Source organism: Sceloporus occidentalis, unplaced genomic scaffold (assembly GCF_023333645.1).
Source record: "Sceloporus occidentalis isolate IW3139 unplaced genomic scaffold, rSceOcc1.0.p SCAF_6, whole genome shotgun sequence".
NCBI lineage: Eukaryota > Metazoa > Chordata > Lepidosauria > Squamata > Phrynosomatidae > Sceloporus > Sceloporus occidentalis.
The window spans coordinates 116698599-116720662 of record NW_028316986.1 but is presented as its reverse complement, the minus strand read 5'-3'; positions in this window follow the sequence as shown (position 1 = coordinate 116720662).

The window sequence follows — 22064 nt, the reverse complement described above, 5'->3', positions numbered from 1 at the left end:
CTCTTACTCACTTTCAGTTTATATCTGTGCTCAGGTTGGCTGCAATAAGCCTGGGTTTACCTCCTAATGAGTTCTGTGGCCATTCTTTCAGGATCGGAGCTGCTGCTACTGCATCTCAAGTTGGTTTGGCTGCTGATTCTATTAAAAGATTGGGGCGTTGGAGATCTAAGGCTTATGTGGGTTACGTTCGCCCACACTTGGACGCCTGTGCTGGTCATTAAGCCTGATTTTAGGGTTGGCGGTAGGCGTTCCGGTGGAACGGCCTTTGTGGCGGCAGCATAGGACAGGATCTGGTTGGTTTGGTTACCAGGGCTATGGAGCACTGGTTTGGGAGTCAATTGAGACCCGGGGGCAAGCTGTGCAAGGGTTGTGGCCATTGCGGGGGCCACAACATGGATATGCCACCCGGTGACTAGGGGCTTTGTGATCTAGAGAATGCCTGGTGTGATGGCGGCCAGTTTGCGGTACTTAGCCCCTAGGTCATCCCAACGCCTGGCGGTCACCAGACATGCTGCTTATTGATTAACCGAGGGGTTAGTCGATGCTTCAGATCCTGACCTTATGCTTTGTGCCAACCCTTCTGTTTTGGTTTGCTGTTGCTAATAAAGTTGTGGCCTTTCTTCCAATATGGTGTTATGTGGTTTTTAGCGCCGGCCTCCTAGGCAAAGATAAAGGTAGTCACTTGACATGAACGTCTAGTTGTAACCGACTGTAGAGGCTTGTGCTCATCTCCATTACTAAGCAAAAAAGCCAGCGTTGTCCAAGGACTGCTCTGGTGGTCATGTGGCTGGACATGATTGCACCGAATGCTGTTACTTTCCCACCAAAGTGGTACCTATTTGTCTACTTGCATTTGTATGCTTTTGAAACTGCTAGTTTGGCAGAAGCTGAATCTTGTGACAGGAGCTCACCCCATCATGCAACACTCGGGCCTCGAACTGACAACCTTCCGAACTTCTCATTGTCAGAATTGGCGTCTTAACCACGAAGCCACCCAACCCTGCTTCTATCAGTAGGAACTATTTAATCAAGTAGAGGTGCCCACTAGTTGGAGTGAGATCTTTGCTGATAACCTTTCCCCCACCACAGCAGTCTGCTCTATTTACAGAAAAATGGGTTGAGAGAATCTCTAGGAAAATGGGGAAAGCTAGCATTCGAAGCTGAGAGAGAAAGCAGATTTGACCTTCACACCTTCCCATAAATAAGAGAGTTGTGAGGAGAATTCTGCTGAGGGAAATTCCTGCCAGCTGAATAAACTTAATACAACCCAGCCTTATGTATAATAGCGGCTGGGTGATATCTAGAGCCTGCAACACTACAGTGTCCATCATATACTGCGCACTCTGTCAATAGAACTAGAATTAAGATAATCTGCATAAAAAACTCATATCTGAACTGTACCTAAGGAAGAGGGAAGCAAAGCCAATGGTGAGGAATGCTAGAAGTTGCAATCCAACACCTGGATGTATACGCTTTGACCACTCTTGCTTGAATGAAATACTATATTTTTATATATTCAACATTTCAAGGGAATAAATAAATTCCTCTGTCCCAGGTTTTAGCTACGGGTGACATCTTGTTTGTTTGTTCTCTCTTGGGGAAGATCCAAAACACTGGAGGTCTATACCTTTGCCCCTTGATTAATTTGAAAGTAATGAACAACTTACATCTCTCTGAGCAAGTGTCAGAATATTAGCAGTTACTCAGGAAAGTATGAGTTCCTGGTCATGAATAGTTTTACTGTTCCAGAAATGTGAATATTGACTACTGCATCTTTCCTTACTGATCTGTGCATCAAAATGGAAGCCTGTCCACCTCCTTGACCATTGGCAACACTGGATGAGGTGATGAGAACTGTGGTTCAACAACATCTGAAGACTCAATATTGAAAAAGACTGCTCTGAATCACTCTGGAGCTACAAATGCTTCAACTACAAGCAAAAAGATAAGAATCCAGGGAAATGTTTCCAACATTTCACTTCAGCCTGACATTAATCATGGTACGAGTTCCCTCAGAATGTTTAATTCTTTTGGTTATTTATTTTACAACTTTTCCTCCTTCTCTTCCCTGGCAAACCGCAAGGATTTTTTATACCCCAAGGGTAAAAATTGTTCCCAAAACTCCTTATGATGGGGTTAGTCAGAAGGCACATAATTCTATCCCAGTTTGGGACTCAAGATAGCTTACAGCAGTTAAAGGACACATAACAACAACAACAACAACAATACCAAGTGTGAAAATTAAAAAATATATAATTAAACTAGTCAAAAATTAAAAATAGTCTAAAAATATAGCTGTTAAGAACAATAAACAGAGACAGTACAATACAGTTTTGCAGGACCAAGTCCCCTTTTTAGTATCAGTCTTCAAAGGCATGGTGTTTGTTTGTTTTTTAAAGTCTTAACTGCCTAAAGATAGCAAGGGGTGCACCAGTCTAACCGCTCCAGGAGGAGAGTTGGAGAGTCTGGGAATGGCCACTGAGAAAAATATCTCCTGTGTTTTCACCAGGTGTACCTGTGTGTGGTGGAGCAGAAAGAAGAGCCCCAGCTGAAAATCTCAAAACACAGCCAGACTCATATGGGAGGGTATGGGTTTCTGATAATCTGTGCCTAAGCCGTATAAGGCTTTAAAGGCCATAAGCAACACCTTGATTTGTGCCTGGAAATGAACCAGCAGCCAGTGCAGATATTCCAACATGGTATGTTTTCAGTTAACACTTCATAGAAGCAGTTTTTTAAACAGTTAATGAATTTTCTCCTGCAGAACTGGAAGAAATCTTCCTTAAACTAGGAAAGGATCGGATGGAATGGCCTACCTGCTCTCCATGCCTTCTTTTAAGATGCCAGTTGTCGCTGCTGCTGCTTATCCATTTCATGCAAGCTGGTAGGATGACCTTGTAGAAATTAGAATGACCCTTACTTGATTTAGATGTCATTTCATGATTATCATTACAGCGATCTCCCTCTTAAAAGGCAGAAGTGAAAGAGACAATCCACTCCATCTTGGAAGCAAAGGGGGGAAAAAAAGAATAGCTCATGTCAGGAATAAATCTCTCTCTTTTTGAATCACACTAATGAGTTTTGATTTTGAAAGCATCATTGTTTTTCAGGGTAGGATGTTGTCAATCCCTTCACTAAGCAAACAGAAAACAGTGGATTTATATTTTTTAAAATTACCACAATACTTTTTTGGTGGACCATTCTCCCTGTGCCTTTTTCTCTCCTTTCTTATTATAGGCTGATTTTTTTAAAAAAAGTTACTATCTAAGTAAGAGTTGCTATTGATTGTGTGTTAGGTTATTCAGGCTGTGTCTGCTGGTCAGTGGGCGAGTCTAGAAACAAAATAAATTAAGATTATTTTGCAGATAATACAGGCTTGAAATATCCAGAATTAACCAAGAAAGAAAAAGAAGTGGGGGTGTTGGAGAAAGGTCTGAATTTTCAGATGTGGTAGAAATGTTGGAAATAGAGTGAAATTGGTGCAAAAGACACACGTGGTTACCTTTACTTTAAAGGAAATCATTTGTGCATTAATGTTAGTGGGGGATGCAGGGGATGTGATAGGAAGTAGTTGTGCTGCCAAATTAGTTTTTCTTAAGGAAATAAATAAACAAACAAATAAACAAGATAGTTTATGCTTTTCTTGTAATCATGTTATGATGTGTTTAGAAAATGGAACTATAGTCAGAGATATCTTGCCTGGTTATTCTCTAGCAGCACACACATAAACCAGGGATGTTCTGGCTGCTCCCTACTAGAAAAAACATGGTCTTCATTTCTGTAACTTTTCTCCTGTCTTTGTTTATTCACAGGTGATAGGATAAATTGCTCTCCAGACCAGCAAAAAGATATTTCCTTAAGAAATGCCATTGTATTGAACCAGATTAGGGTACCTTTGAAGTCCCTGGGCACCGTGCCACTGATGAGCTAGTTCTCTCTGTTTCTCTTTCATCTCCTTTTCGCTCTCCTACACCTTGTATGTGGGAAGGTCTGTGGAATGGAGCTGATAAAAGATTATGGATGGATGGATGTTGGGTGGGTGAGAGATTTGTTTTGCACACTGTTGCTACTGTATTCACAAATTTCTTCTTTTAGACCTCTTTCAGGGTTTTCCTTGACAGTGCTTATAAGCAGAAGAAAAGTAAGCTGAAGGTCAATGGGAATTAAAACTCCTGTATGGAGCCAAAGGTTGAATATACTGCTGGATTTGGTGCCTTGCTCGTTTGTGCTAACTTTCACACTGCACAGTTATACTGCTATGGTTCCATTTTCATTGCCATGTCTGTTTCCTATGGAATCCTGGTGTTTGTAATTTGGTGAAGTACTAGGCCTCTCTGGCTGAAACTTCTAAGTACATCTCTCTAAACTTAAAATCACAGGATTCCATAGGATGTTGCCTTGGTAGTCAAAGTAGAAACATAATGCTGCAACTGTATAGTGTGAAAGTGGCCCAGGGCATAAATGTTGTGTGTTTGGTGAGGGCAAGGGACAATTTTGGTCAGGCTGTTCAACTAGTAAATCTGTATATTTACAATTTCAGTGTGCATGATGAACACATTCACCAATATTTCTTGATGATTTTAGCTCTGTACTTATAAGGAGGCTGTAGTTCTTCCAGCTGTATTGCATTTTACCATGCTGCCTTTTAGATTGCTTTTATTGCACTGACTTGGATTTCATGCCATTTTTATATTGCTCTTTGTTTGCTTTAAGCTTTTGTTAGGTTTTATTGTGGTAAGCCAAAGGCATTTATTTGATAGGCATTTCATAAATACAGATAATGGAGAATAGGTGGGTGGGTGGATGATGAAGGGCTGCTTGGGTAGATGGCTAGGTCATTAGTTCAAAGCAGTGGCTATGCTGGCTAGAGTATTTTGGGAGCTGTGGTAGAAAGAAGTGCCAGCTCTGATATAGTTTAATAAGGATCAATGACTTTCAAGAGCAGAAGTTTAACATTACAGAAAGGCCTAATAAGGCTGGCTAATTGTGAGTTTGTTTTATAGATCATAGAGTTTCACTGTGTTCAATCTGAATTTCATGGTAAGTGAGGAATGAAAACGAACAAAGTTTTGCATATGTAGGATGAAGCATTGTGCAGACCAGCTTGAATACGCACTGTTCATGTCAAGAATCTCATATTACATTTTGGGTGGAAAAATAACTTTACAGGAAAATGATGCTCAATTCACAACATACCTCAGCTGGGTAAATTGGTATTCCAAACCAGGTAATTAATTAATAATTTTGCCAAATATCACTCAGAAAAAGATGAAATGAACTAGCTTTTTTTCAAAACACAAAGCTGTCTATGGACTAAATTTATGTACTAAGGATATTTATTTTAACTATGAATTTAATAACTAAAATAAGGATGTTTTCCCTTGATGGCTGATCTTCAAGATAAATATGTTCTAAACTACTTTAAAGAGTTGGTGTAAGAATTACTGAAATGTTCTATGTATAGCATTTTGAATACTCTAAATCTTTTTAGAAGTGTTAATGTCTAGATCTAATTGCTAGTTCCTTCCAGAGTAGAGTAGACCCATTAAAGTAATGAAATTTACCTTGGTATCAACATATCCTTGAGTAGTTGATTCAATTGGTCTGTTCTAGCTACAAATAGCAATTGGATCTAAGGGAATGTTTATATTATTTATGTTTGATGAAGGCACATTCATGAGCCCTGAAAGCTGTTTTCTGATTCTAAGAAGTGATTTCCCAGTGAAGCTGAACTTGCTGTGCTTGAGTAGGAAAATGAAGATAGGTCTCAAAAGAAATTTATTTTAGTCTTGGAAGGCAAAAATCTAGTTCAGGCCCATATTTTATAGTTTGTGACTTCTAGTCTTTGCAAACATTTTTTTTTACAGATTTGCTTTCATTATTTCTTTTATTTCCCCACCACCACCACCACTTTTTTTTTTTACTTACAGTCATAGTTCCAAGGTCCCAAAAAGTTATACATTACTGTGCAGAATTAACACTTGTCAAGTAACTATTTACTTTATTGTTATTCAGAGTTAATAAAATTGTTTTTTCTAATTAGTTTCAAAAACAACATCATCAGAATGCTTCAAGCTGTTAGCCAGTAGTACAAAACACACTTAGGCAATAAGGCCGTATTCTCATATAAGAGCTTTGGGCAAAGCATAGCCTAGAAGCATTTCATATGGCAAAATAGTAGAGATATTGGCCAATATGGGACAAAAAAGTTCCTCCTTTTAGGTGAGCAGTGAGGGCAGATGGGTGTGGGACTATGTTAACTTAGAACCTGTGTAAAGAGAGATCAGCAGAACTACAAATGTGCGAACTGGTCCAAAATTCCAGACCAAAGTTTTGCCCTAGGGTTTTGCTTTAGATATGCAATAGTTATATAATGTAGCTCTTCATTAGTGGCTCCTAAGGTATTAAGAAAGATGGTTTTCAATAAACAGTTGTCCCTGGCAAATAGGGTTGCCATATATCGTATATTATACTATACTAATGTAGGACAAAATTTAGACCAAAATATAGGACCACTGTAGGATAAAATTTAGCTCAAAATGTAGGACATTTAAGGTCCATTTTTCTTAAATGTCCTACATTTGGGGGCTAAATTTTATCCTACAATTGTCCTACATTTTGGTCTAAATTTTGTCCTATGTTTTGTCCCGGTTTATAGTAGAGCATTATGGCAACCCTACTGGCAAAGGGTTTACAACAAACTGCACAGAGGAGGCTGTATGGTTTCCTATGTAAGTCATAGAAAGTGGCTAAGATGAAGATAGGGTAAATGCTAAGATGTCAGTGAAGGAGACTGAGTTAGTGTGTTTGAATTCCTATGTAGGTGAAATTACTTGGGTAAGAGTGGACTCAATGGATTTCAGATGGAATCACAAAAGGGGGATGACTGATGATCCTGCCCCATTTGATATAGTACACAATTCTCCTGAATCCAAACAAATAACTTCCCAAAGCTCTGGGTATCAGGACAGCAGAGACAGCAAAAAGGCAGCACCCAACTGGCCACTGCCTATTGAGCTGATTTTTCTTACTGTTTCTTGTCATGCTTGAATAAGCATATAGTAGAATTCCAAACACAAACATGGTTATTTTACTATACAGAGAGTTTTAAACTGTGTCTCCCCCACACCCTCCAGATATCATCTTTGAGAGTGGGGATGGGGAGTCAACACTTGCCATGAGGTTTCCTTTGTCCTCTGTAGGATTTCTATCAATGCTCTTGACTTTTGCAGCCATTGCTTTGCAGTGACAATATTGGCCCCCTCTCTGTCAGTGGACTCTGTTTTTCCTGAACAACCCTCCAAAACCATTAGATAAGGGATCTATGGCATGACAAACTGATATTGGATTAATACTGCATACAAATCCTGCTTCCAGCACTACAGGGAGAAGCATATTCATGAATAACCTGAACAGAGTTTTCAAATCAGATTGCTAATGAAGAGGTGACTTTGTTTGATAAAGGGCTTAGTATGCAAGCAAACCTCCATTCTTCAACTGGCAGCACTAAAGAGGTGAAGCCCCCAGCAGGATTCTCCAGCTGCTCCAGACCCTCTGTACACTGTGGGGAATATGTATCCTCATATATTAATGCTTTATATATACTTTAATGAAGAATAGTTATCTGAAGTCACTTTCTGTTTTGCAAATGATCTCATCTTTCCCAGGAGGTGGGGAAAAAATTGAAAACCCTTCCAGACTGAATCTTTCCAGTAGTCACACATGCTGGGTGCAACAGGATCACTTTTAAGGCTCTTGTACTGGTGAAGTATTGTGCTGTGTCAGGCACAGCTGGCCCAAGATATTTTGCTACTCTCTTGTTACTTCTACAAAATCAAATTGGATGGGCAGTTGACTCTTTTTCCAGCACTGGAGAAGGGACACATATCCTCCAATGTTTTTTTAAAAAAATATTTATATTAAACATTTGTACATGTACAAAAACAACAAACAACACACACTTCTTACAAACCAAAACATATACGATATATACATATTTCACAGATTAAAAAAAATGGAATCTGTATGCCCAGGCAAAATCAGAATGTGTTAAAAGTTATTAATGAGGAAGAACAGACCACCTAGAACAGTAGTTCCCAAACTTTGGTTCTCCAGATGTTGTGGACTTTAGCTCCCCGAATTCCTGATGGTTGGCCAAACTGGATAGGATGTCTGGGAGCTGAAGTCTGAAACCGTTGGGAAACATGGAACTAGAAGTTGTGGCATTTTGCTTTTGCCTGAGCCTGCTGGGAAAGGCAAGATTCTTCCTCTACTCTCATCTCTCCCATGCTGAGAGCAAACTGCTTTTTCATTTTGAGCACAGTTTGCAGCAATGAAAATATGCTACAGGAAAGGGTGAAAGAGGGAGGAGGAGAGAAAAACCAGGACATTTGAGAGGCATCTGAAAAACTGGATGACAGAGGATTAACCAGGGCTGTCTCTGCCAAATCAGGACAGTTGGAGGGTATGGAGTTAATGTGCTCTGCTGTAGCGAAATGAAAGAGTCTTTAACTTACTTTTTAATTTACATTTTTATTCTTTTAAAATTTTCTTTAAAAACATAACCTCTTACCAAATTTTCACTTCAACCACATGAAACTGTGCATAATGTACATGCACTGAGGCTGTGCTTATCATATTGTAATTTAAACATATAATTTTAATTTTGTCAGTTGTTTTATGCCACAACTATTAGCGTGACATTCAGTGATATGCAGGAATTATGATTAATGGGTAACAGTAGTACAAAAACCATTACTAAAGATTGTCTATAGTGTGGTAAGGGGAGAGGTCAGTGGGTGGATGGGCAAAACTATGAGTTAGTGCACTGGGTGGCACCAACCATAGGGACACCACTGTGAGGGACTAAAAACTTGTGGACGAAGAGTATAAGAATATGAAGGAGTAGATTTTGCAAGAAGTCCTGTGCTCAATGAGACCTTGGCGTTATCCATGGCAACACCCTATTCCTGAAAAGTAATGATGGTGATATAAGTTTAAATGCCCACAGAGGGCCCTTCCCCTTAATCATGGACCATATATCTACTTTTAAAAAAAATACTATTAGAAATAACACAATTATCTGCTGAGGGCAGAAGATGGTCCTCCATCACTGTTTTGTACTTCCACCACCACCCCAACCAAAGACCTTACTGCACAGGATCCAGGCACAGGACAAGAATGGTCCAAAATGGGCTGGGAAGTGAATGGTACAAGTCTGGAATGCATTACTGCACACAGGAAGTCCCTCACTCATTCCATTCCCTTCCCTTCCGTTCTGAATCCTGGTGGATCGAAGCGGGGTTACAGACTAAAAAAAGCACAAAGTGTTTACATAAAAATTCAATTAAAAGCAGCTAAAAACAATAAAATATACAACATCATACAGTAACAATAGCATCAACAAACAAGGTAGGGATCATGCACAGATAGGGCAAGTCATTCATATCAGGGGGGTATTCATATCAGGTGGGGTATGCTCAGCTAAAAAGCTCGTTTTAATTGCTTTTCTGAATGTTTCTAATGAGGTCGCCGAGCAGATCTCCTCAGGGAGACTGTTCCAGATTCTTGGAGCTGTTGCTGAAAATGCTCTTTGCGAAGTAGCAACATACTTAGAGGTTCTTATCTCCAATAGGTTCTTACCCAATGTTCTAAGAGTGCGGGGCGGATTATATAGGGAGATGCGGTCCCGTAAGTAACTCGGGCCCAAGCCATGTAGGGCTTAAAGGTCATAACCAACACCTTGTACTGTGCCCGGAAGCAGATAGGGAGCCAGTGAAGATCTTTTAAGATAGCTGTAATATGGTCAAACCTTGATGAACCGGTGACCAATCTGGCTGCCATATTTTGCACTAACTGAAGCTTCCGAACTTGGTACAAGGGTAGCCCCATGTAAAGCGCATTACAGAAATCTAGACGAGAGGTTACCAGAGCGTGTACCACCGTTTCAAGGTCCCTTTGGTCTAGGTAGGGTCGCAGTTGGCATATCAACCGAAGTTGATAGCAAGCACTTCTGGCCGTCGCATCTACCTGAGATAGATGTCAATTGCAGGGATGAGTCCAGAAGTACTCCTAAACTGCGAACTTCGTCCTTCAGGGGAAGTGTGACCCCGTCCAGGACAGGTGGCAAATTTCCTTCCTTAGACCTGAGGGACCTATCACAAGTACTTCCATTTTCTCTGGATTCAGTCTGAGTTTGTTTTCCCTCATCCAGCCCATTACCGACTCCAGACAGGTGTTCAGAGGAGAGATGCCATCCTTAGTCACTGTATCAGTCGGAGACATAGAGAAACATATTTGGGTGTCATCAGCATACTGGTAACACCACGCCCCATGTCTCCAGATGATCTCTCCCAGCGGTTTCATGTAAATGTTGAACAGCATGGGGGACAGAATAGCTCCTTGAGGGACACCAGATGTCAGTTCCCTCTTAGAGGAGCAAGTGTCCCCCAGCTTCACCATCTGGAATCTGCCTGAGAGGTAGGATCGGAACCACTGGAGCGCAGTGCCCCCGATGCCCAGCTCCCCCAGGCGCTCCAGAAGGATACCATGGTCAATGGTATTGAAAGCCACTGAGATGTCCAAGAGCACCAACAAGGTCACACTTCCCCTGTCAATGCCCAGATGGAGATCATCGACTAAGGCGACCATGGCAGTCTCAACTCCATATCCTGCCCTGAAGCCGGTTTGAAATGGGTCCAGATAATCAGTTTCATCCAAGACAGCTTGGAGTTGGAAGGCAACCACTCTCTCGATCACCTTGCCCAAGGGAGACCGGTCCATAATTGTTTCTCACCAGGGGGTCCAGGGAGGGTTTTTTTCAGCAGCGGTTTAACCACTGCTAATTCCAATTTAGATGGAAATTTTCCCTCCCGGAAGGATGCATTGATTATGAATCGTAACAATGTAGTTACGGCATCTCCTCCCTGGGCAGTCAACCACGAAGGACAGGGATCGAGAGAGCACGTTGTCTTCTTTACACATCCAAGGAGCTTGTCCACTTCATCGGTATTTACAAACTCAAAGTGATCCAGCTTAATGGAGTCCACGGAAGCTCTGGATACCTCTTCTATTGTTTCTGTTTTAATGCCAGCTTCAAGATCAGCCCTTATCTGCGAAGAAGTTATTAAAGTCGTCACAGCAGGCTTTTGTTGGTCCTAATATAGGGTTCGGGGCGGGAGGTAGCTGGGTCAACTCCCTCACCACCCTGAACAGCTCTGCGGGACGAGACTCTGCAGACGCAATACGTGCAGCATAGAAAGAGTTCTTTGCTGCACTTATTGCCACTCCATGGGACTTCAAAAGACTCTGATGGAGTGTCTTGTCGGATAGGTGCTGATGTCTCCGCCAGAAGTACTCTAGTCGTTGCGCAGCCTGCTTCATTTCCCGATCTCTTGGGACAGATCTCTTCCAGCAGGTATGATAGATCTCTTCCAGCAGGTCATTCCATAGTTTAGGAGCGGCTGATGAGAAGGTCCTCTGGGTAACTGCCACTAGCCTAGTCTTCCTTGGCTGCAGCAGGTTTTTCCCAGAGGACCTGAGTGTGCAAGGTGGATTGTATGGAGGAAGGCAAGAGATGCTTTGGCAGGAGCCGAGACCCTTCTCCTCCCCGATCTTTTCCCTCGGCAGCCCAGGGAGAGGATCAGGGAAGAGAAGGCAAGAGGTGCCTTGGCCTCTCCTAGACCCTTCTACTCCCCGATCCTTTCCCTGGGCAGCCCATGGAGAGGATCAGGGAGGTGAAGGCAGGAGGTTCCTTGGCTCCCCAAAGATCCTTCTTCTCCTTGATCCTCTCCTTGGGCTGCTCAGGGAGAGGATTGGGGAGGAGAAGAGTCCTCAGCGGGCCAAGAAACATCCTGCCTTCACCTTCCCGATCTCCCCCTGGACTGCCCAAAGAGAGATTGGACAGGGAAGGGAGAAGGAGGACCTGCATTAGTGGCTTTGACCTTGCGAATAATTGAAACCGCATGTCTCAAGGCCACAAATATGGAAGGTTGACTGTATTTCAAAAACAATGTGAGGAGTGGGAATAATGCACAATACACAAAATAACATGATCTATTTACCTATGAAAGTATCTTTTAAATTGTATTTTTGGACTTTTGAGAGGAATATTGAAGTTTTATACTGGAATGGGGAACATGTGGCCCTCCAGGTGTTGTTGGACTACAGCTCCCAGAATTATTTTGCACTATCTGTAGTGATTAGTGGCTAGTTGGGAGTTGCATTTGAACAAATACTAGAGGCGCACATGATCCCTATTCCTGTGCCATGCCTTTCTCTGATCTATCCTAGGGTTTCTTCTTCAAAAATATAACAAAAAAGTAAGATTTTTTTCAATATAAAAAAGAACAGATGGAAAAGAAAGTCTTGTACCATCATTAAGACTTACTGATTTACTTCAGTGTAAGGCAGCTTTCAAGGACAGCCCACTTGCTCTGTTGTGAATATGAACAGAAGTTTTTAAAAAATGAATAATACAACAAATTATTTTTCAAACTGTGTGATGAGTAAATAGTAGCAAGGAATGGGAAATGATTTATCTTGAAGAAGTTAACTTTCCAAGCTCTGATTTTACAAAGTATTCAATTCCATGGTGCGGTAGCAGAATACTCCCCCTTAATGTATTACTGCAACTGGCAGCCTGCCCAAAATTCTGTATACCTCCTACTAACTACTTCTTCTTGAATTTTGATTAAGCTTTGATTAAACAAAATTTATTCAAATAGTCTGGGACTAGCTTGGGTAGGTTTCAGATCATCCTGGAGGACATTCCAGAAAGCCCTCTAGGAAGTTAGGTATTGTCTAATGAGAAAATTAATCAAAATGAACTAAAGGGGTATATTGAATCTAGTTTATTAAAACTGGATTAAGCCTCCATGTGGATGCTGCTAATTGGCTTTAACGGTGTGCTAGATTAGTGTAATTTTGCCAGGAGATGGGTTAAGAGAAAGTATTTGAATCTCGGTATATACACAGCTCACAGGGGAAGGAGTGGGACACTAGTTTAATTAAGGTGGAACAAGGGCTCATAAGTTCTCAGTGATATAGAAATACTGTCAAAGAGAGCAGAGGAAACATTTCCAGTCATAAATGTATCTACTGAAATACCGTACTTTATGGTATAAATGACCCCCCTCTAGCATGAGCTGTCAGATGTGTAGTATATCTAAATAGGAAATGGAGGAGTTTTCCACCTACATCATTGTCAGGTCCATAGTCCTGCCTGATTCCCCTATCCTGTGCAGCTGTCTGTGGTATGCCATACTAGAGCACTGATAAAGTGCACCCAGCACTCTGGAAGTAAAATAATAACATTTGTTGTAGTTGTTATTTGCTGTTAAGTTTACTTTGGCTCATGGGAAGCCTATGAAAGAGAGACCTCCAAGAGCCTCATTCATCAACTGCCCTACTCAGGTCTTGCAAACTCAAGGGCATGAAGTTCTTGATTTAACTCAGGGGTCGGCAACCACCAGCCCGCGGGCCATATGCGGCCCGCGGAGGCGGCGGGACTGGCCCCAGCCCGGTCCTGCCGCCACCACCGCCGTGGTCTCCTCCTCCTCCTCTGGGCCTCCAAGCTCCCCTTGGCCCTTTAAGAGTGGCAGCGAGGAGGAGGATGAGGCCTGGCTTCATCCTCCTCCTTGCCACCGCCCTTAAAGGGCCAAGGGCAGCTTGGAGGCCCAGAGGCCTCCAGGCTGCCCCCGGCCCTTTTTCTGCAGCGGCAGGGGCGAGCAGGACGAGGGCAAGCCTAGTCCTCCTCACCCCCGCTGCTCTTAAAGGGCCAGGGGCAGCCTGGAGGCCTCTTGGCTTCCAAACTGCCCCTGGCCCTTTAAGAGCAGTGGGCCCTGGGGGGAGCCCGCGGAGGCGGCATGCCGCTTCCGCGGGCTCCATTTCAGCCTGTGCGGCCCCAGGCCTGTCCCTCTGGAGGGAGGCCTGGGACCGCACGGGCCAAGAAGGGGCCCGCGGAAGTGGCTTGCCGCCTCCCTGGGCTCCGCCTAGGGCCCATGCGAGGCCACTTCCCTCTCCCCAGCCTGGCCTCCTCCGTGGCTGACGGAGGAGCCCAGGCCGGAGAGAAGGGTACCTGCCCTCGCTGAGGCCGCTGCCTTCTCCCCGCCCTGGCTGCCTCCATGGCTGACGGAGGGGGCCAGGCTGGGGAGAAGGGAGCCTGCCCTCGCCGAGGCTGCTGCCTTCTCCCCGGCCTGGCTGCCTCTGTGGCTGACGGAGGAGCCCAGGCCGGGGAGAAGGGAGCCTGCCCTCACCGAGGCTGCTGCCTTCTCCCCAGCCTGGCCGCCTCCGTGGCTGATGGAGGGGGCCAGGCCGGGGAGAAGGGAGCCTGGCTTTGGCGAGGCCGCTTCCTTCTCACCGGCCCTGACAGCCGCAGAGAGGAAGGGAAAGGGGAGGGTGTCCCCCTGCCCTTTCCCTCTCCTCCCACGGCTGCCTGACAGCCGCGGAGAGCAAGGGAAGGGGGCAGGGGAAGAGGAGGAGGAAGAGGAGGAGGAGGGAGGGAGGAAGGAGCAGGAGGAGGAAGAAGAAGAAGAGGAGGAGGGAGGGAGGAAGGAAGGAGGAAGAAGGAGGAGTGAGGAAGGAAGGAAGGGGCAGGAGGAAGAGGAAGAGGAAGAGGAAGAGGAGGAGGAGGAGGAGGAGGAGGAGGAGGATTTCCATTCCATTTGGTGAATGTGACTTTCCAAAGTGCATTTCTGTGTATTTTCGGTGCATTTAATGCTAAAAGGTCTGCTGTAACAATGATGGTGATGATGATGGTGGTGGTGGTGGTGGTGATGATGATGATGATGATGATGATGATGATGATAGCTAGCTTCTGAGGCCCAAATGTCCTCCATTTTAATCATGCCTAACAAACATGCATTCATATTAACATTTTTAAAAAATCATCCAAAAAATTTCGTATGTCCTCCATTTTTAAAAAATGTATCCTACATTTGAAAATGTCCTATATTATTTAATTATTTAGTTTTTGGCTTCGGCCCCCCAGTTGTCTGAGGGACAGCAACCTGGCCCCCGGCTCAAAAAGGTTGCCTACCCCTGATTTCACTTATCCACCTTTAGTTTGGCCTTCCTGTTTTCTTACTACTTTCCATGTTACCAAGCACTTTCTTCCCAATTAGTCATGTTACCTTATATGTCCAAAGTACAACAGTCTAATGAGATTTCAGGCATGAAACTTGGTCTAAGATCCGTTCACTTGTCTGGTAGCTGTAGAATTTTCCTCCAGTACCACATTTTGATTTTGGATTTTGTTCCTGTGAGGTTTCTTCACTTTCTAGCTTTCATACCCAGGCATAGAAATTGGAAATACTATGACCTATATGATCCTGACTTTGTTTTTTAATTGCTTGCCTTTACACTGGAATATATTCTCGAGCTTCTTCATGACCACCCTTTGAAGTCTGTTTTCTTCTGATTTCTTGATTACGGTCTCCATTTTTATTAAGGACTGAGCCAAGGTATAGGAAATCTTTAACTGGTGCTAAATGATTTCACACCACACCAGTCCTCTCTATGTGCATATGTGCATTAGAACATTATAGTCAGGGCTATGACTTAAACAGGGCTATCATGTCACCTCTTAATCTTCTCTTCTCCAGGCTAAACATACCCAGCTGCCTAAGCTGTTTTGCATAGAGCATGGTTTCCAGACCTTTCACTAGTTTGATCCTCCTGCTCTGGATATGCTCCAGCTTGTCAACATCCTTGTTGAATTGTGCCCAGAACGGGACACAGTATTCCAGGTGAGGCCTGACCAAATCAGGATAGAGTGGTACTGTTACTTCCCTTGATGCAGCCTAGAATTGCATTGGCCTTTTTAGCTGCTGCTTCACATTATTGACCCATGCTCAGCTCGTGGTCTACTAAGACTCCCACATCCCTTTCACATGTTCTCTAGTCAAGCCAGGTGTCAGTCATATCTGAGGCTTTCATTTTTATTCTCCCTAAGTGTAGCAGTTTACATTTCTCCCTATTGAAATTCATTTTGTTCGTTTTGGTCCAACTCTCTAATCTGTTAAATGTCATTTTGAATTCTGATCCTGTCATGGATGACCAACATAAAAATAGAAAACAACAGGCTAATCCTATCTGACCATATCTCTTTAGAAGCACATCTATTTTTGGCCAGTCTTCCACATTTGAAAGGCAGAAAACCTAACATCCCAATCAAATCTCAAAATTTTCATTGTGGGGCACCTAAGGAGAAAGAGGTGGAGAAGAAGAGAAGTAAAGGAAGGTAAAGGTAGAGCAGAAAATATGTAAGAATAGAATGAGAAAGAGGATGTGAGACAGAAAAAGAGGGACAGGGAAGGAAGAAAGAACAGAAGAGAAATTTAGCTGGGTGAACTGGGAAGGAGGAGGAGGAGAACAAGGCAATTGAGAGTGAAGGAGGCAGGGAATGAAGAATGCTCAAAAGCTATTCCTGAGGGTTAAGGAATGGGATGACCTTTTTCATGAGAAGCTGAGGGGAAGCAGAGCTTTGTTCATGGAAGGAGATGAGTTAACCATTAAAAGATGTTAATTTTATTTTATTTTTAATTATTTATTTCCAAGCCAACACAAGCAGCATAACATTACAAATAACACACATCACATCAAGCCGAATACGTCAAGAATATTATAAGCATTGCATTCCAATTTTCAATTTCCACATAGCAATAAATTACAAAAACCATCAATAAATAAATTTAAAATGATTTTTTTCTAGAACATCCAAAGCTCTGATGGAGGGTCATGTGGAGAAAATTTGGTTCCAGTAAGCACAATGAATGGATACCTCATCCCTTTAAAAATTATTTTAATTATTTATGCTGGTTCTTATTATTTATTAATTTTGTTTTGAAATGTTGTGCTATTTGTGTTTGATAGCCTATTGGAAGCCACCATTAGAGAGGTTTAATTTAAAGACAGCCTATATAATTCTAATATAAATAAATAAAACAGGCTGCTTTTGCAATCTTCTCTTTCCCTCCATTCCTTGTGCCATAGATCAACCAATTCAGCAGGGTTTTCTGTTCTCCAGGGGAGAATTTGAAGGAGATTGTGAGGAGGAGGATGTACTATAGCTAGGTAGTGACTGGGTTTTAGCTTCTGGGAATTATTTTTAAAAATCCTTTAAGGTTCATGACTGACGTCTGATCATTGACTGAACTCAGCAATTTGGACAAGCAATTTGGACACCCTGGACAAACAGTAAAACCAAATTAATACAAAACATGTTGTGGCTATAACTTTGGCCGCATCCACACTTCAGGAATAATCCAGTTTGATGCCACTTTATCTGCCATCGCTTGATGTTATGGAATCCTGAGATTTGTAGTTTGTTGTGGCACCAGAGCTCTCTGACAGAGAAAGCTAAATGTCTCATAGAATTACAAATCCAAGAATTCTGTAGCGTTGAGCCATGGCAGTTAAAGTAGTGTCAACTAGATTATTTCTGAAGTGTGGATTTAGTCATACAAACTCTTTAATAGGAGCAAGCATTATTTTTAAACTATGTATGTCGTCCTTGTTCTTTGTATCTTATTCTGGTCTCCCTTCACTCCATTCACTAATACTTCTCAAGATCCAAGCTATTAATTTTTGTTTGGTACTTCTTTTTATGATATTCTTTTCATCTGTAACACATCTAACAAACTGATGGCAGGCAGGTAGCTGCTACAGTCCTTTCTATGCTGGGAACATTTGTACTGTAGCTATGGACCTGGGCTGATGTGGATATTGAAGAATTTGGTTAAGTTTAATTTTTGATAAGAAATTAACTGATATTTGTAAATCACTCAGTGAAGAGGATGGAAAGAATTTGAGATTAAAACCTTTTGAATGAAGAAAAAAGAAAGTGAATATGGATTCACTCATCTCTTTTTTTAATTTTTAATATTTTTAATTTTACAATACAAACTATTACGTTTCTTCATACAAATATATGCTTTAACACTTTACTTATTTTATACTAAATATCACCTCAGTGCACCCCTTTCCTGGAGCCATTCCCATCCATATACTCCAACCAAAATTTTAATTCATCTTGTGAAGGTAATTTCCCATCTTCTTTTCTTAATACTTTTAAAATAATTTTTCCCATATTTCATCAAAATCATTTATTTTCCATAATCCTTTCTTCACTTTCAATTTACATGTTAATTTATCATTAATCGCTATTTGCCAGACTTCTTTATAACAATCCTCTAGTTCCACATTTATTTTTGTTTTCCAACTTCTTGCTGTAATTAATCTCGCTGGTGTAAGCAAATTTGTTACAAGATTTCTTTCTTCTTTTTTCCATTCAACATCATTATACAGTGATAACAATACTATATTTGGTTTTCTATCTATTCTTATATCCATAATATTTTCTATTTCTAATATTAATGTTTCCCATTTTTTTTTACATATTTACATTGACACCACATATGTTATATGATCCTACTTCATTACATCCTCTCCAACAATATTTTGAATTATTCTTATCTATGTTATGTAACCTCACTGGTGTCAAGTATCATTTCCAGATCAGTTTATAATAATTTTCCTTAATTTGTACCGATAAATTTTTCAAATGTCTTTGTTCCCAAATTTTATTCCATTCATTTTCACAAAATTTACATCCTAATTGATCTTCCCATATCTCTTTCCAAATATTTTGGTTTATTTCTTTTCTTTTATTCTCCATTAGGATTCACTCATCTCTTACGATAAACCTCATTATGATTTAACTATGGACGATACAATGTTGGTGAATTAGGAACAGAAGACAGTTTCGAATCTTTACCTTTATATCTGAGTAAGTATAGCAGCCTATCAATATTGCAAGCACTCTTTTCAGGATGTTCTTTCTGTCCATTCCTTTTGTACTGTGTTTTTTCTCAGAGTAGTTACAAAAAGCAACTAATACCTTCAGTAATTTAATGGGAAGTTGGCCAGATTCCATGCACACTACAAAATTATAGCACTGTCATTTCACTTTAGGTTTCATGGTTCCATCCTATGGAATCCTAAAGTTTGTAATTTGGTGAGGCACAAGAGAGCTTGTCTAGTGTCTCACCAATCTACAAAGCTCAAGATTCCATAAGATGTTACCAAGAAACTTAAAGAGGAATGATAGTTCTATAATTTTATAGTGTATGCATGGGCACTGTCCCTAAACTGAAAATCCCAGAAATCCATAGGATGGAACCATGATTGTCAAAGTGGAATCATTGCACTATAACTGTGCAGTGTGAAAGGACTAAAGGAGTATTCTATCATTGCTTTTCCAGCTTCAGTTTCAAGTGAATCCATATTTTGGGCTTCCATAGAATGTTGGGCTAAATCTCCTTAGCTTTCCTTAGGGCAATGTCATAGTTCTGAGACAGCAATAAGTTAGTAGGTATTATATAATATAGGCCTTTCTATTGGTTCTATCGCAAAGGGCTGAATATATTTGGACTTTGAGAAGATAAAGTGTGGCTTTTGGCAACCGCTGACAGGCTACCTAATATTGGTACACAAGGGATCCTATGTGGCAGCATCCCACAAAACAATTAAAGACGCTTGAAAAAAGAAGGGGGGAACGTTATCCCTTATCCCTCACCCCATCTCTACTGGCTATGGTTGGAGGAGGTACAACTTGAGGGGGGGCATACATTTTTCATGCTGCCCTTAGAAGATGCTTTATGTTGTGTTATCATTTTCTTTTCATTGTGTTACATTGTTGCTAGACCGTGATGCTTCATAATAAAACTATTGGCAGAGAATTGATATGCCCTGCATGCTCTATAAAATACAATGACATTCCAGACTCCATTGTTGTTGTTGTTGTTATTTCTCTCTGTCCAAATATTGCCACTCAGATTACTTACAGTACAAGTCTATGTATGCATATTCAAAAATAAGTGCTTTTGGATTCATTGGGTTTACCAAGGACATAAATACAGCACTACTGTCTCAATGTAGTTTAGGTTAGATATTACAACATTCATAATTTCTTCAGTCAACTTGATTGAAATTAAATTGCTTTGCTGTTATCATTTCCCAAGTGTATGATTCAGTGGTCTGAAAATTGTGCATTTTTAGCTTTCATTAATTTTGTGGCATTTGACCATTTGCTTGGATGACAATCCCTTTGATTTCAGTAGTAATGTACGGGGCTCAACAGACGGGTGGCTCCGTGCTTCCCGTCTTTGCCCCAACGCATCACCAAAAAGAAGCTGCCTAGAGTGGCTTCTTTTTTCCAGTGCCATAAAGGGGAAAGGGTGCCGCCATGATGCTACTTCCTGTAAGTGACATCTGCATGCTGTGCATCGTCGTCATCACCATGGTGGCTCCAACTTGGATGAGAGGCCACCATTATGGCACCACCGGCACGTACTAGGGTTCGGGAGTGTGCGGTTGGTGTGTGCTCCCAAACCCTAGAATCGGGCCCAGGGCACCACAAAGCACCCATTTGTACTGGGCCCAAGTTAGGATGGCTGTTGCTAACTGCTGTCAAATCGACGTCAACTTATGGTGACGCTAAGAATGAGAAACCTCCAAATCACCCTGCTACCACTGGCGGTACCACTGGCCCTACTCACTGTCTTGCAAACTGAGGGTTGGCGTTTCCTTGATTGAGTCTATCCACATGTAATGCAGACTTCTTCTTTTCCTACTGCTTTCTTGCTCGCTAAACATCATTGTCTTTTCTAGTGAGTCATGCCTTTCAAGATATGACCAAAGTACAATAATCTTAGTTTAGTCATCTTGGCTTCTAGGGAGTGTTCAGATCCAATTTACTCTAGGACCCATTTATTTGTCTTCTTGGCAGTCCATGGTATCAACAAAACTCTCCTTCAGCACCACATTTCAAATAAGTTGGTCCTCTTCCTTCCAGCTTTCTTCTCTGTCTAGGGTTTACAACCATACATAGAAATTGGGAATACTATGTGCAATTCTGCTGCATCTATTTTCTTTACAAAATACACCTTATCCTCTAAAAATCCACAGAAGAAACCTGGAATATTTGTGGCCAAGCAACATCAGAGTGTTGTCAAGACAGCAGAAAATATTCATGCAGAAGAGATACAAGCTGTAGGAGAGGATACAAGCTAGGAGAGGCTCAAGCAGTTTGCTTTTGTGCAAGCCTACTGAGAAGAACAAAATGCTTCCCCATCTTCTCCCCAGCGATGAATTAATTACTTTGGGACTTTGAATACATTTTGCAACAATTCAGATAAGCTGAGGACAAAGGAGGAAGGGGGTGGAAGAGAAAGAGAAATCATCACTTTTTTAAAGCAGCTGAAAAAGGGGGATTATAAAATTAATAGGGTCTGTCCTTGCCAAAGTAGGGCACTTGCAGAGTATGATACACATTTTTGTCCCAAACCATATTTCTGCACAGAAAACAATTATCATTTTTGTACATCTACAAAATGCCCCATATTTTGTGCAAGAGTAAGTTTGTTTTGCACAATAAAGTTTCTGCCCCCCCAAACAGGGCAAACAATATTCTTATTTCTGTAATAGGAGATATGTTTATTTGTACCCTGGCATTTTTCTCAAAAATACAATAAAATAAATCAAACAAAACAAATACTATGAAAATATAAAAAAGATTATTTAAAATATAAATTTATTTTTTAAAAAAATTAAAAAAACCCCTCATCAATGAAGATAATAAAGCACATAGCCAAACAGCCCCTTCTGAAGAAACCCAGTTTAGCTGCTAAAAGTCTGTCTGACTGATGGCCAACTGGTGCAAGCACAGAAATGTAGGAAATGTGTTGAATCACAGAATCATAGAGTTGGAAGAGACCACAAGGGCCACCCAGTCTAACCTTCTGCTATGCAGCAATACACAACCAAAGCACCCCTAGACAGATGGCCATCCAGCCTCTATTTAAAAACCTCCAAAGACAGAGACTCCACCACTCTCCAAGGCAGTGTGATCCACTGTCAAACAGCTGTCAGAAAGTTCTTCCTAATGTTGAGGTAGAATCTTTTTTCTTATGGCTTGCATCCATTGTTCTGGGTCCTATTCTCTAGAGCAGCAGAAAACAATCTTGCTCCATCCTCAATGTGACTTCCCTTCAAATATTTAAACA